We start from the raw sequence: 17,042 nt of genomic DNA, 5'->3' as shown, positions 1-17,042 counted from the left end.
GCTGCATTCCTCGTTGGATATCCATCATCGGCGTTTAGGAAACTGTCGGGCAATAAAAGTGTGAATAACCGTATTGCTGCAACATTGCGCAAATATTGAGTAAAAAGCAAGATGTGAATAAAATTACAAAACAGACGTTGTCGCTGGATGCACAGTTTCACATAAATTAACAAAGGAATTATCCATTAAGCTGTAACGACACGAAGCAGCGCACAAGTACTTCCTCATGAGACATGACATCATCGGCAGGTGTGCCGGATGTATGGGGAAGGCCTCTAAAAGCGATAGCCTGTCCCCCTCCCCCTCTCCACTAGGCACAGAACATTATTGGAACAACACAGTGGAGCTACCTGGTAATAATGCGTCATGAAAGAAGGTGATTTGCACAAACACGCACACAATACAAGGAAACCAACGTTTGCGTTGCACGGTTCTCTTCTCTAGCGTCCGAGTTTGCTAGCTTTACCTTCTTCAATTACGAAGCACTTTTCCTCGTCACATGCTCCCAAATGGTCACATCGAAAGCCCTGATTTCCGAAGGAAATATATAGGAAATCTACGTAGGAGTTAGAGTGGACATGCCCGCAGTGCTGGTTGTAAAGGCGTTTATAATCTCCATGAGAGACCGAGTGTACTTGTCTTACGGGTACTTACCGGCAAAAGGAAACTTGCCCATTTCGCAAAAGCTTGCTATGCAGCGCACACAGAGCAAAATTCGCTTTTCGCGTCCGTTTCCTTACCTGCGTTCATGGTTTGTGGCGTTTCCATGCGGCCTTGTGCCTGTGCCAGCGTGCCACTTATATGCAGCGAGAACTGCTTATGTTTTTAATCGCGGTACCCTGGCAGTACGCTCGCGGCAATGCGTCACAGCGCAGCTGCGCTTTAGACTGCATTTTATTTCTATGTTCCTCATTCCAGCAGCACACGCGCGTCAGGCGCAAGTACACGAGGCAATGAAACATCCTGCTACAGATTCGAGCTCGGTAATGCGTCGTCGAGTTTTGTTGTGTGGGGATCGAGAGCGTCCTCCTACCTGGCGCCTCGTTCCCCAGCTGCCGCGCGCGTGCCGGCCGCGTAGCCCGGACGCACTTAGGCACCGGCAATCGCCAAGATGGTGGCCAGGGCGCCTCTTTGTCTGGGCGAGCCAAGCGTCGGCTCCGTCCCGCGCTGGCATGTCCGGGCACGCTACGCTGGCGCGCTGCGCGGGCCTACGTCACAACGCAGCGCCATTCCCCATTGGGCCGCTGGTGACATCCTCCTCTCCTACGAGCTAAGATGCGCCCGACGATTCGCTCGTGGCGGCAGACAGGGTTGCCGTTGGTGGCTACTTTGCGCCAAATTGGCTACTTTACGACCCAGTCTGGCGACAAAAATTTCAGGTTGGCGCCATGGCTACTTTCTGGCTACTTTGAACCTCTATTTTAGCGCATTCAGTAGCCTTTTTCTCATTATCTGCAGATAAAGTACCAAGCAAGCCTGACGACTACCCTTTGTTTCCAAGCTTTTCTGACGTGTCAGCCAGTGTAAGCGCGTGTCCTAGCCCCGCCATGAGTCTGGTGCTCATCGAGGCACCTGAACGCAACGCGCGGTGCGCCTGCCGAGACGGAATGATGTTCTTGTTCGCCCAGTCAGTGTCTCACACCCACTATGGGGGATAGGCCATGAATTCGGTGGTTTTATGAATTGAAATAAAAATTAAGAAATTGGAAATGTAACAAATAAATTAAAGATGAAATTTAAGTACGCCTTTTGGCTAAGATCAAACTGACGAAGTTGCGCGCATATTGGCAAACGCGTGCCTAGCACGCTGTTCACGCTACCCGCCATCGATGCTGTCGCTACGAGCCACTTTTGTAGTGCTGATGCACGGCGCGTGTTTTCGGGTGAACTTGACAGACACAGAGATCCGCTATAAAATAAAGCTGGACCGGTCATCTTCAAGCGGATATCGCTACTTGAAGCTGGTCGTGCTTGAAGTTGCAGACTTCAAGCACAACCTTCTTCTACTATTAGTATTCCTACTGACTGGTTGGCTGGAATGTTTCAATCTTACTGTCTCTCTGGCAATTACTATATCTATTCTATATAAAATGTATACAGGTGCACGGAACTTATAATATGTTCATTTATTTGCAACTTGCTTACAGCTTGAAGACCAAGCATGAAGGAGAAAATAACTGTGCTCGTATGCTATTTTATTGCTGACACAAAATGGTATTATATATTGTTCAATGATAAAACCTCTTTTCATAATACCGCTTTTCTGCCATTTGGCTACAAGTTTGGCGATAAGATTAAAAGGCCTGGCTACTTTGGCTACTTTTAGCTTGAATTCTGGCTCCTTTTCAAATCTACCCAACGGCAACCCTGGCGGCAGATGCTCTCAGGCTAGCACGAGAGGTTGACGCGCTGCTCTGACAGGCGGCTTCTCGTTCGGGTGCTCGACCGCTGCCCTTTGTGTAGTAGTCTTAGCGCCGCTGGCAAGCGTACTCGATCGGTCTTGCGGAGTTCCCCTTACGGCCTGCAAGCCTGTGACTGTCGTACTGCGCTGCATCTTGGGTTAATAAACCCGTTGTTGTTGTTACCCTGCCTCGTGCGTGGTTTCTGCGCCGTGCCGGAGAATCGACGAACCCGGCCGTAGCGTCTTTGTTCGCTGCGGCAGTGGAGAACGTCGCGTCCCTACACGGTCGCGCTCGTAGGTAAGCCTAGTGCAAACCTATCTCCACATAACTGGCGCCCAACTTGGTTTCGGCATGGCTTCAGAGCAGACCCCCTCGAGGCGCTCGTTCCTGTTCGATCCTGTGGCGACGGACTTGATCTCGTTCGAGGCGGACGGCTGCGACAGCACGGGGTACGGCCCTCACGGCGACCCTCTGCTTTCGTTCACCGGGAGAGATCCCTTTTTCGGGGCCCCCTACAGTGATGCGAGCCGCTCGAACGAGGACCACAGTCCTAGCCAAGCCAGTAACGGGCTGTATCAGCTGTTCGAGACTCACGCACTTACGGGCCCGTCCCCGGCGCAGTCTCCGCTCGCTGGCCTTTCCTAGGCAGCAGCGCAGTTGACGGCCCAAACCGCCGCACCCGAGCCTTCCTACCTAGGCCACTTAGGTGTCGGCATGCACGCTCTCACTGACCCATCTTGGTCAGGAGCGCAAAGAGTTGACAACGTCGTGCGCGAGCCAGCTCGCTTGGCCGACAACGTCGCCGCGTTTCCCGACGCTTGCATGCCTCAGACTCGCGTAGGCGACGTTTTCGACGGACGTGGGCCACCGTGCTCCGTTGTCGACCCGTTTGCCAGTCGCGTGAGGCCTCAAGCACCAGTCGGAGCGCAAACCCTACCCTCCTCCATGCCGTGTACTGGCCCTTTTCGGTCGGACGCGCATGTTGGGGAACAGGCGCGCGCACCTGTTACGGCCGCGCCCGCCTCGGAGCAATCACCGCTGCACGCAACTGCGGCGCAGCTCCTAAACGTCCTGTTGGAAGCGGCGCGCTCGCAGCCTTGTGCTTTAAAGGGAGACCTCGAGTCCCCTCAGCCAAGCGCACCGAGTAGCCTAAGGGTACCTCTGCCTGAGTACAGCGGTTATTCGGACCGCATGAGTGCCACAGAGTACCTCGAGGCGCTGCACCGCTACCAGCGGGCGATGGGGCTGAGCGACAGCGTTATGCTCGGTAGTGTATTGCCTGTAGCGCTGACAGCCCAAGCGGCGCGGTGGTACCGACTTGTCGGCTACCAAGCTCGTTCGATGGAGGAGTTTAGGGCGCTCTTCCGTAGCGAATTCCTTCCTCCCGACTACGAGCGCCGCATGCGTCGCGAGCTAGAGCTTCGCACACAGCATCCCGACGAATCTCTTCTCGAGTACGTCCGGGCTTTGCATGAGCTCTACCTCCTTGCCGATCCTACGGCATCAGACGCCGAGAAGGTGGAGCGAGTCATACGTCAGGCTCATCCAACCTTCGCCGCTTACCTTCGGAGCGCCCGTTATCGTGACCTAAACGAGCTGGCATCCGATGCGAAGCGTATTCAGGGCGACATACTGGCGGCGAGAGCCTACCGCCCGCCGCCGCCGCCGTCCGCTTCTCTCGAGCCTCGTTGTGCGTGGGCTGGTGGTGACCCCGTAATCCCCCTAATCACGAGGTGGCCTCGGCCGTGAGAGAGCAACGAGACGCGCCGGACGTTTCGGACTGCCGTGCGAGGAGAAGGTACGAGCCATTGTGGAGTACCCGACGCCGGCGAACATTCAGGGCCTGAGGCGCTTTTTGGGCATGGTGAACTACTACCGACAGTTCATCCTAAATTGCGCGGACCTCCAAGCGCCCTTGACCGCACTGTTGAAAAAGTCGGCACGATGGAGCTGGGGGCCAGAGCAAGAGCGAGCCTTCAAGGCTCTATCTCAAGCTCTAGTGGCCACAGCCGATCTGAAGCTGCCCGACCTCAACAGGGAGTTCGTTGTCCAAGCGGACGCGAGCGACCTGGGTCTCGGAGCGGTACTGCTTCAGGAGCACGACGGCGTCCTCCGGCCAGTCGCCTTTGCGAGCCGGTCACTTAACGCCGCTGAGCGCAACTACAGCGTGACTGAACGGGAATGTCTCGCTATAGTCTTTGCTCTCCGGAAGTTCGACTGCTACGTCGACGGCGTGCCATTCGTGGTGGAGACGGACCACATGGCACTCACCTGGCTTAAGCGCTTGCGCGAGCCCTCGGGCCGCCTCGCGCGCTGGGCGTTGACCTTGCAGCGGTACAACTTTGTTGTGCGCTACCGGAAAGGGAGTTCGAACGTCGTGGCCGACGCCTTGTCGCGTGCCCCCGTTCTGGCGTCTGACACTTATGTCCGCCACTCCCAAGAGCACTCGCACAGAGTAGACTCAGGGGCCCCTGGCTCCAATGGGTCGAAAGGCGCGAACCCCGACGGCGCAGTGACTTTCGAGTCGACCGCCTCGGGTGAGGACGCATACCTGGTAGACCCTGTAACGTCCGCCGGTATCGTCTTCAGCAGAGAGGACCTACTTAAGGCACAACAGGACGATCCGTTTTGTCAGCAAATTGCTGACGGGCTCAAAGAGCTGAGCTCCCAAGAGGAGCGTGGCGGTCAAGCCGCCGGGCGCAAACGGACAGCTGGTATTGCTGTCGGCGCCGAGTGCCGGACGCAGACTGGTATTGCTGCGGGCACGTTGGATTCGTATCTGCTTGATGCTGATGGCGTTCTCCTGCGCTATGTCCCATCTGAAGAAGCTCCCCAGGAGTCTTTCAAGGTGGTGATACCCCGCAGTCTAAGGAAAGCCACCCTCGGCTATTTCCACGACTCGCGGTTGGCCGGACATGCGAGTGGCCTTAAGACTTTTCAAAAGTTGTGCCGCTCTGCTACCTGGCCTGACATGAAGCGTGACGCCCTTCACTACGCCCGCTCATGCCGCGTGTGCCAATGTGTGAAGCCTCGTGGTGGCAAGCCCCCCGGGCTCATGCAGCCGATCGACAGCCAACACCCCTGGCAAGTCGCGGCCTGTGACATTATGGGACCTTTCCCAAGAAGCCGGAGAGGCCATGTTTTTCTCCTGGCTGTCACAGATCACTTCACGAAGTGGGTCGAGCTGTTTCCCCTTCGGAAGCTAACGGCACGCGCAATCTGGGACAAGTTGACCGAGGTCTTTACCCGCTTTGGCTTTCCGGCGGAGTTGATCACGGACAATGCGTCCTATTTCACGGCCAAGGTTTTTGTGGATGCGTGTGCTGCCTTTGGCATTAAGCACCGCAAAACAACCACGTATCACCCACAGGCCAACCCGACTGAGCGGATAAACCGAAACCTCAAGCCCTTGCTGACAGCCTTTGCGCAGCAACACAGGGATTGGGATGCCTGTCTTAACGAGATAGGCTTCTCCTTGCGGTCCACGGTGAACCGTTCAAGCGGGTACACGCCCGCTTTCCTCAACTTCGGGAGAGAGCTGCCTAACCCCATGGACCGCGTTCTGCGGGGCGGCAGCGGGGCGTCCGCCACAAAAGCCGGCCCGTCTGGCTACGCGGCGGAATTGCGCTCACGGATGGACGCAGCCCTCGACCTGGCGCGTTCCAACCTGGCAAAAGCGCGAGCTGGACAGAAGGCCCAATACGACCGGTCGCATCGGGAAGTGCACTACGATGTCGGCGATCTTGTCCTCAGGCGCAATCACGTCTTGAGTGACGCCGCCAAAGGCATCTCTGCCTCCCTGTCGGCCAAGTGGTTGGGCCCATACCGAGTGCAGACCAAAGTGTCGCCTCTGGTGTACAGGCTGGCTGACTCCCAAGGGAGACAGGTCGGCGGTCCAGTTAACGTCTCCGACCTCAAACCTTTCATTGCCCGCAGCAACGACTTGGCAGGGGGGGAGGCGGTCACCGAACCGCAGGAAAACCGTGAGAAGGCTGGCTCCAAGCCACGCCATCGGTACAATCTGCGGAAACGCACTTAAGCAACCTTTCTCCCACTGACAGGTAGCTGGACTTTATTCCATACCTTGACAGTGAATGAAGATAACCGCTAAGGTGCGACGGCACACGTCTGGAAGTGGTAGAAGGCCCTCTTGGCCGAAAATACCCTCTGGTGTGTTGTCCAAGCCATAACCTGGCAAGCGCCCCCTTTTGTTGGGCACCACTGTCAGGCAGGCACCCCTTTTTGGCAAGCCGGCTATGCCGGGGACATTTCTGTCCACTCCTGCGTCGCCCGGTCGTCTCCCTGCGCCTGGCTCTACCTTGCCACCAGCCTCTTCCTGACCAGCTGGCCTGCTGTTCCCTGGTCCTTCCTGCTGTGGCCTGGTTCCTGCCTTCTGCCCTGCAGCCACCTCCACCTTGCCTAACCCACCTGGCAGCTTCAGCAGCCGCCCCCGGCGGCTGGTCCGTCCACTCAAGCTGTGGCCCAGGCCCAAGCGTGGTCGCTCCGGCTTCCGTTCCTGGCTGCCTGCTGTTCCGGCCTACCGTTCCTGTGAGGCCCCCGTCCCAGCGACTTTCGGCGGTTGGCTGCCGCACGCAACTGGCAGCCACGCCTCGTACGTTCCCGGCTGCCAACCTCTCCAGACCGGTGAACTTCAAGCGGGCTGGCTGCCCGCCCTTGTGCAGTCTTGCCCCCGTTCCTCCTGGGCTGTGGACCTTCTTCCCGGCGGTGGCCTCTCCCCGGTGGTGGACCTTGTGGTGGAACTTTTCGTTGGAACTTTTGTGTGGCCATGGCCGACTTTTGGACTTGTACCTTCAGGAAGACGACACCCCCCCTGTTGGACTTTGCCCCGTTGGCCAGCCCCCTTGCGGCTGAGCTGACCTTGCCACTTGGCCTCGGACAGCCTCTTTCACAGGCTGGCCTCGGTCTTTAGGAGGGGGGAATGTGGGGATCGAGAGCGTCCTCCTACCTGGCGCCTCGTTCCCCAGCTGCCGCGCGCGTGCCGGCCGCGTAGCCCGGACGCACTTAGGCACCGGCAATCGCCAAGATGGTGGCCAGGGCGCCTCTTTGTCTGGGCGAGCCAAGCGTCGGCTCCGTCCCGCGCTGGCATGTCCGGGCACGCTACGCTGGCGCGCTGCGCGGGCCTACGTCACAACGCAGCGCCATTCCCCATTGGGCCGCTGGTGACATCCTCCTCTCCTACGAGCTAAGATGCGCCCGACGATTCGCTCGTGGCGGCAGATGCTCTCAGGCTAGCACGAGAGGTTGACGCGCTGCTCTAACAGGCGGCTTCTCGTTCGGGTGCTCGACCGCTGCCCTTTGTGTAGTAGTCTTAGCGCCGCTGGCAAGTGTACTCGATCGGTCTTGCGGAGTTCCCCTTACGGCCTGCAAGCCTGTGACTGTCGTACTGTGCTGCATCTTGGGTTAATAAACCCGTTGTTGTTGTTACCCTGCCTCGTGCGTGGTTTCTGCGCCGTGCCGGAGAATCGACGAACCCGGCCGTAGCGTCTTTGTTCGCTGCGGCAGTGGAGAACGTCGCGTCCCTACACGGTCGCGCTCGTAGGTAAGCCTAGTGCAAACCTATCTCCACAGTTGAAAGCGCTGGCTCAAGAATCAGAACAGCATGCCAGCCTTGTATTTCATAGACCATTGAAGCAACTCTACTTTCACGTAGTTACCAGCCCGAGAAATCTCTCAATCTCTAATTGGACTTAAGAGGGTAATTTTTTGGGCAAGTTGGTGGTTGCCAATGAGATTGCTAAATTCGATGCACAGCGTGTAAGCGTGGCATTCGTTGCACTGACTGAAAAAGGACTTGAATTTTGCACCTTGCACATGACTGACACATATGAGGTAGGCTAATAGTAGACATTTCTTGTCATGTCTCTTGACATTTTTACGTCTTCTTTTTTTAATTTTTTTCATGACGTCACGTGTCCTTTATATTCCGCTGCATTTCTTCAGTGAATGTCAGTTGTAAGTCAGCTTTGTCTGTCGTCTTCAGTCAACATTTGTCCGCGTTTTTGTGCGCTATAAGCCGTGCTCTAATGGGACGTTAAATTCTCTTGTTTAAATGTATCGTTATAGCTATACCTAAGTTGATTTACAGTTTCGGAGTACTCCGAGATCACTTCAGCAGGTGAATGAGCCGCATGGCTATGGTGATTTCTAATGTATTGCAAGCAACAGAGACGTGTGTGCGTGAAAAAGTTGTTTTTTTGTTTTTGTTTTTTTATACGTATGCATTTCCATGCCGATTCAGCGAGACAACACTCTGTCCGTCCCTGTCACGTAAGATGATCACCTTCTTGAATAAATAATTCCACTGGGTTACACACCCATGCTTGCAGAATGCGAATATATTTGAACCATACGAATGCGTTGTACCCGTGCCGAAATGAAATATCAAAAAGAGAAGACACTCCGTGAAGTCGCCGTTGAATTTCGTGGCAGTGGAATAAAAACCCTCTCTAGGACGGCATGCAAAGCCGACGTGTAGGATTGCAACTTCGTGTTGTCAGCAAAATTTAGGCTCTGCAAAAGTTTAATGCCACGCTCGCGTTTCGGTGGTCGCGTTATCCGCCTGCTGAGGGGGCCGTTCGGGATGCTGACGAACGCTGGAAAGAATATCAGAGGCGCCATGTCGATGCCGCCCGAAATCAGCGTTCTAAGGACTGCCGCAACGTACGATAAGACTCCACGCTTACGCATCGCTTATGTCCTCTTCGTATAATCACACCGGCGCGCATCACGGCGCCAAGGCGCTGGGATGATTGCACGAACCACCCACTGGATGGTGTGGCGGCTGATGCGATTATACGCTCCTGCCACGTAATATTGAATTTTTTCACGCCACTGTTTGGACTACATGAGGCCCAGGCCCGCAGCCAATAATTTTTAGGTATGGGCCACAGAAATTGGGCAAACGCCACTACCCTCCACTGGTCCACTAAAAATGAAGGAGTTATCCGTGGTCAAAAACGTGCGTGGCACAGAAATCGCGCAAACCCCACAACTCACCGCCGGTCCACTAAAAATGAACGTAACACACGTGGAGTCCACTGCGCGCTAGTCGCGTTTCTCAGGACTCTTTTAAGTCCAACCGATGGGCGGAAAACACCAACCTTATGTGCCGCACAGATCGGGCAAACTGCGCTACTAACAACCGGTCATCCTTGAAACGGAGAACGCCAAAAACACTCGTGCTGCTGAAATGAAAAACTTTAAAGTAGCATAGGGTAAATTCAAAAGGGACGTTCTGTAACTGCATGTACGGTCCATGAAAATTGTGCCACGCTGCACCTTTCATCTAATTTATGTGTCACCTCTGTGCCGTCACTCTACATTCAAGGCGTGACCTCAAACCTCAAACGTTTCGATATCGGATGCGATGCGGTTTTTCGTACAAGATCTCGCTACGGCTCATTAACCATATTCTATATACGTATAGGCACCGGCACAACACGGCCCCACCAGTTCCTTTTCAGTGGAAAGCAGCCCGGAGAAGGCTGTCTGAGCCATAGGTATTCCGTTAATACTCTCACGGCACAAAGCTTTGGAACATGAGCTTGAGCCGCGTGGCATTGCGGCAATTTTCCATGCGGAGTTTCAGCGTCTGACACTTGATGAGGAGAGAGAGAGAGAGCAACTTTATTGAAAGTAATCGAACACCAGTCTGGGTGCACCTTGATGAGGAAACCTCAGAGCTAATAATCACGTGTGACACATTGAGCAATTTAGCGCATATAAAATACGTGTTTGCACGAGACAGATAGGAGAAGCGTGAAATTATCGCAAGGTTTATAAATAGGAAAGGCAAATGAGCATGTGAGCAACTCAGTACATTGCCTGAGCATTTGCCTAAACCACTGTCCGATGAATGACAGCGTACTATATTGGCGTGAGCGCCACTTCCTCGCATTTCCACTTGTCATTCATGAACCGGCGCGACGGACACTCAAAACCAGTGGTACAAATTCGAAATTATACTTTTCCGTGCTTTTTGTGTTTGTCACCAGCTTGCACGTGTGTTATCTTATCCGATGCTTTCCACGGAATAAGCGTGCACAAAAAGCCTGGGAGTATAACACGACTACTGCCGCTCAAAATAACACAAATGCACAACGCACTAAAGCGTAGATAAGGGAACATGCTATTATAATGTAATCGTACCAACTAGGTCCCATTCGTACAATCAGGTCGCGTAAATTTGCAGTGACGCGAAATGCATGACTCACTGATCCGGCAAACGAGAAGTGATATATTCTAAATATGACAAGAAAACGTCAAAAAGAGGTCAATAAAGCGCTAATGCCATAATCACACCGAAATTTAGAACACGGAGCAGTACTCGTTCTTGAAGAGGGCTTGATTCTGCTTGCACTGAAATAGCGGCGCAAACTGAGGTACGTTCATGACCGCAATGTTACACTTCAAGTGAGACCACCTGGCATCGTCACGCCGAAACAAAGGATCTTCAGCGCGCTCACAGAGGTGGTAACAGTAACGCGCGTAGAAGGTCTGCATCATGACCGGCTCCACGAACTCGCGAGGAGTTCTGGCTCGCTCCAGTTCACTCGCCTCTAGCGCGATCCGGAAACCGGTTGCCCAGAAAATGACGTCTTTCAGGAGCTTCTCCCTTTCGTGCGTCGACCCGCCCTCCAGCTCAGGCCAGTGGAGGGACGCGATTTCGGCCGCGAAGCAGGACCTGACGGGCCGGACACCTTCACTGATAGAAGCGGGCCTCGTCCCTGGACTGCCAGTTTCCGAGAACGACAAGCCAAGTGACTTCAAAGCCTCTAGTGCCACGGAAACACCGAAAGTGGCGTAATTCAGAAACCTGAAAGCCCCCTGGCAATAGGAAGGAGGCACGAGGTCTTCCACGGGGACGCGCAATTTCGCTGACTGTCTCAGCCTGACGCTGCCCTCGCTTGTGCTGCTCGCGTTTCCGCCTGGAGGGTGTGTCCTCCTAAATATTTCGAGCTCAATGATGTTCCCGTAGAGACTTCGAACATGCATGCTTCCCAAGCCGTCCATCGATCTCGGGTCCACGACGTCCATATTACTCGAGACGGACGTCAGAAGCCTTCCGATTTCGTCCGCAGTAATCGACGTGGAGGAGTGGCGGTTGCCGTCGCGACGTGCTACTATTTTTTTGAGCGTCCCGAGCACGGCCTGGACGATGAAGAGGGCATCTCCGGTGAGGCCTACGGCGAGGTCCATGCGCGTCGCAAGGAACCCCCACACGTCCCAGAAAGCAAACCGAAGCAACTTGTAGCAGACACTCTTGTCGTTTCTATTCGCGTACGCCACCAGCAGATCCTCTGGTAGAAGCAGGTAGGCGAGGACGTACACGGCCGATTCCGTAGCGCGCATGTCCACGAACACCGCGTGCAGAGTATTCCGGAGGGTCGTTAAATCCCCGACTCGGACTCTGTACTTCGCTGGCGGAAGCAAGGTATTTATGATGTCGTCATCTGCTGAAGGACCAGAAGAATCCCGCTTGATATGCAGGAAACTCGGCGTCTCTTGCTTGGCGTGAGTGCTGTAGTTTTCTTCACCGTTCCTCGGTGACAGAATAACGGAGCTTCCGGTTCCGAAACTTCCCTGTGGATGTGTTTCCTGTGCGGGACTTGCTTTGTCGAAAGCAGCGGTGGAAAGAGAGGAGTTAGATGAAAATTCTTCTTCATGCTGACCCGGAGTACCGTGATGCAACAGAAGGTCGTGGTCTATTTCTATGAGTCTCTGCAGGGTACGCGCTGCGACTTCGTACGCTTGCTGCAGGATGTCCACCGTGTAAACAAATGCAAGGCGTAGGTCTATATCGTCGAGGTAGGTCGACAGCGGAGGTCGGATGCCCAGAACGTTTAGCGTCTCTTCTGGCCCAGGTGCGAAGAACAAAAAGGCCGACATGCCGTACTTGATGGACACTACAGATATGAGCTCTATGAGCTTTTCAGGACTGTTCATTTGCAGAAGGGCATTAATGCTGACCTCTGGGACGAGAGAGAAAAGCAAGTCCGCGTGTTCTTTGACGTAGATTGTGGGGGCGGAGACCAGGCGTCGACAAGACCTGAAGAACCGGGCCGCCTTGTTCTCCACGCCCTGCCTGTCCATCTCCCAGGGGACATTCATGAGCTTCCACTCAATCTGCTCCCAAACAATTGCTGAGCCTTCGCTACGTACTTGGCCGCCCCTGCGAGACAAAAATACAGACCACGTGGGCACTTCAAGTAAACCTTGATTGAAAGCGGCATGCGTGCGAAATCCCGTGCATTTTCACCCCTAACAGGCGTACAGAAATCGGTAGCTTGCAACTCACGCAAAGGCTCATCTTTGTTCTTTCTTGAGTGGTTAGCTCTGTCTGAAAATCTATGTCGCTCCGAAGGAACGAGTGGATCACGAGATCTAGAATGCGTGGTCTAAAGCTGTACTGTCAATCGATTTCCGGGTCGAACACACAACGTCGCGCAATAATGCATGGTGCGCACTAGGGTTCCGAATAAATTTTGGCTACTTCCTGTTTCTTAACGTGCTCCCACGCACGCCTTACTAATTCAGCTGCATTCGCCTCCCACTTGCCTATCCACCGCCATGCGACCGTGGCAGCGGGTATTTCACCTGCGAAATCGTTCTCAGTAGCAGAAAACCAGCCGATGAAACATCTCATACACACACGTCTTCGGAATAATCTTGACCGCCAGGCTGCACAGGAATGCAGTACCTGCCATCGCGAAGTCTAAACGCGGATTCGATCGTGCCAACACGCAGCACCATGGCCCTTGAAGCACTGCGCATTTCCACGTTGCCGCCAGTGCCATCAAAGTGCTCCGGTACCCTAAAGAACCGTCAAGGGCTCCCCCCCAAAGCGGCTCAAAATATAATCTGTCCTGCTCGAACCGAGCCAATTCTATTCAGCCGATTTTATTATTCTCACTGCGTCTAAATCTGTTGTGCCTTTGACTGTGTGTTTCACTCCCCTCCTCCCCCTTCAATAAAAGGTCCGTTGCTATTGTCCAAGTAACACCTTCTTTCACCCATAACTCATTGTCAATAGCCCTCAAAACAAAATGGAAATGAGGTTGCTGTGGCAAAAGGCACATTAAAGCCAAGTGTACTGTATGGCAGGATAGCTGCATGCTATAAACCATGTTAGATGTCTAGACCGCGACTCTGTAAAGCGCAGTTACGCGCTAAAAAGTGGTCTCTCCTTTATTTATACATACTGTCAATCTCAGAGGGATTATAACAGGTGAACAATCTAAGGCAGTGATCAAGTACAGTGAATATCAAAAAAAAATAATTAGAAATTAACAAAAAAAAAGAAAACATACAAGCACATTTGTCGAAGTACAAACACATTGGCACTTTACTCAAATAACAAAAAAGATCACATAACACCATATTAACTTTGCGAGGCTATCAAGTCGCCTTCTACTAGTTGTGAGAAAGTGGCCAAGGATGTGCTACTGGTAATGGAGGCCCTGTTAGCATGTTCATTAATTAATTCATTTATTTTCTTCTAACAATATAGCTTTGTCATGATTATGAGGGGACTTTAAGGCTATAGCGCCATCTTTTTTCAGTCGACCGTGAACGTCTCAACTCGCCTGCCTTGTCCCTCTTCAACTTACCGGCTACAGACGAACGTATAGAAGTCGTCGCACGGGTTTACGCTAAAGTTCAGGGTAGCGCGAACTACCTCGGCCGCTTTCGAGCAGAGGAACGGAGGCGGCCTTCCAAGCAGCTCGCTGGGGTAGAATAGGTCCTGGCGGAAGTACGCGAAGAGCAGCACGGCCGCAGCCACCGCAGCCAGCGTGGCGGTCAGCGTGCATCGGCACATCAAGATGCGATGCCTCTGTAGCCAGCGGCGCATGAGAACCACCGACGGCGAGTTCATGCCAGCTGCGGGGGACTTACGAGCTGTACCATCGCCGTGGCTGGCGACGGGTGATGATATCTTCGCACTCTTCGACGGCTTCGGTGACGCTGACTGTGGGGGCGACTTGGGTGATAATTTGAGCAAGGGCAGAGGTCCGGACGACGTCAGAGATGGGGAAGCAGGCGACGAGGATGGCAGCGGTTCCTTCGTAGCTTGCTTTGCTAGCTTGTTCTGCTGCGCCTTTGGAGTCGGTTGCTCCACCTTGGATCTACCGACGTCGTCGGGAACCTTAGCTGGTGCAACGCCGTCGGTCATCGCGGGCTGTTCCCGCCGGAAATACCGGGAACAAATGTTGGCGATAGCTCAGGTGCCAGTGGCCTTCCCTTGAGATGAAGTGCGTCTTGTTCTTGATGATGACGGTCCTTGAAAATATAGGTACCTTGCTTGTTTACTTGTTCCTTGGCACTCGCTCCTACCCATTATGAGGGATTGGCCAAGAAGCAAGCTGTTAATGTGAATATAAACATTAAGACAAAGGCAGGAACGTAGAAAAGTCACTTTTTTTTTAAAGAGAATATCGTGATTTTAGTCTCTTTTTTTAGATTACGGGAAAACGCTGTTGTTATTGCATTGACAGTTGTTGTTGTTGTCTTCTACAAGTGGCATACGCCGTTATCCTTTTTGTTATTCGCTAAGATATGGCTCGCACCCGCTTCGGGAAATTTCCCACAGTCTCTCCATGTTCCTAGTCTTCGTCTTCTGGTAACACCGAATGGCGATTATTTTACTATGATGATTCTCACTGATGGCGCGTACCCAGTAAAGAGAATAATAGAATAATCGTGGCCTCCCTCTCCCTAATTCCCTCATGAGAGGGTGGAGACAACGCTAAAAATTCAGCAGAAAGAGGAAAGGCCTGTAGATAAGACAGCAGTACGTGATTTAGAAGGCACACTAACAGAAATAATAACAATATAATAATAATAATAATAATAATAGTAATAATAATAATAATAATAATAATAATAATAATAATAATAATAATAATAATAATAATAATAATAATAATGTATGTGTTATCGATAGAAACAAAAAAAGCTTATAAGTGGTTAATAGCAAGTCTCTTAACTCGAGATCTCAAGATCCAGGTAAATAAAATCCGGCAGATCCCACGCATTGTGGGGATCACTATTATGCGAAGCAGTCAACGAGTATGAGCCTATTCCGCATTTCTTGCTTTGGGCCAAGCGTTACAAGACGAGTCGACGTCTTTGTGCAGATTGATTAGTTGTAATGGAGTATCTTGGGCTTGCCAGGCACGACTGAAGTGGCGTGTAAGGGGTAGCTCATGGTCCGGCGTAACGTCGGCACTCACGCTAGAGCAGAGACGTCAGTTTTATCGCAGCGAAGTGCACCCTTCAGCGAAGTGCACCCTTCAATTTTACAACCGGTCAAATTCGCTTCCAGACTGACACGCTTGACCCCTTTCTATTTTACAACCGTTCAAAGTCTTTTCCAGATTGACAGGCTCATTTTCCTCTCTAACGCCATGCAGTTCGGTGACTCGGTGCGGAAAATTGCACTGCTTGAAAGATACGCAAGGCTTTCCCAATGCCCAATGCACGTGTCACAAAAAAAATGATAAATTTGTTTGACGGACACCGCCACGTGTCGATTGTGGCTCTTCACTCGAGCTCAACGAATAGATAAGTGCTCTACAGATCCATTCCCGTTAGTGTCGTTCACCGTCCGTTCAGGTGCGCCTCGTCGATGTCGACTTCAGATTGCTTTAAACGCACGAGCGCGCGTTCGTTCAACTCGGTTCCCGATATGCGTTAACACAGCGTCAGGGACGTGGTTAACTCATGAACGGAACGAAAACCCCGTTGAAGTAGACAGCCTCACCAATGTTGTACAAGTAGTAAGGGTGAGCAGTAGTGAACTGTGTAGCTTTTTGTATTGTACTAACGCCGAAAACCGTAGTTTTTCATTGGCAGTCATATTACACAAGTCTTGTCGACTTTTTTATTGCGATAGCAATTATATGGACAGTCTCGGCTGGAAATGTCCGCCCCCGTCGCCGTCATGCACCGTATATGTATAAGTATGTATATATATATAAAAGCCCCAAAGAAAAATAATTCAGAAAAATGCTTCCGAAGCGCGGAATCGAACCAGGGACCTCTTGCTCCGCAGCGAGTGGCGCTAGCCACTACGCCACGGAACGCAGGTCCTCCGCATAGCTAACGGCGAGCGTTATATACACACCCTTTGCCGCTGAACGGACTCAGAGATGGCCGACGCTCATAAGCGTTTCTTCATTACCAGCGAGATGGTGCTAGGAGCGCGACGAGCGCATTTAAAAGTCGTCGGCGAGCTCGCTCGCTTCTTCTTATATTTGCGCAAGGAGAACCTTGGCCTTCCGCTGTCTGCTCGCGTGGTTTTCTCGTGGTGAGGGCAAGAGGGATGTTTCAAGCTTTAGCCGTGATGTCCGCGCTCATGTTACGGAGCGCCGCTAAACGACGCCGCTAAACGAACAAACAGAAGATGAGCGTGAACTATCAAGTGTGACAGCTCGACACTTGAAGCACGCTAGTTTCCTTCGCTGCTTCGGCCGCCTTTGTAACAGGAGCGCTGTTCAAACTGAGAGTATCCATTGGCGAGCCTCACTTCGTATAGCATTAGTTTCTTGCTATCGCATTCATTGCTTCGCCCTTGCGGCGAAACTGTGATTTTTTGCTTTTCTGTACAACAATATTGTG

This window comes from Rhipicephalus sanguineus, chromosome 7 (assembly GCF_013339695.2).
Source record: "Rhipicephalus sanguineus isolate Rsan-2018 chromosome 7, BIME_Rsan_1.4, whole genome shotgun sequence".
In the NCBI taxonomy this organism is placed as follows: domain Eukaryota; kingdom Metazoa; phylum Arthropoda; class Arachnida; order Ixodida; family Ixodidae; genus Rhipicephalus; species Rhipicephalus sanguineus.
This window is presented reverse-complemented; position numbering follows the sequence as displayed.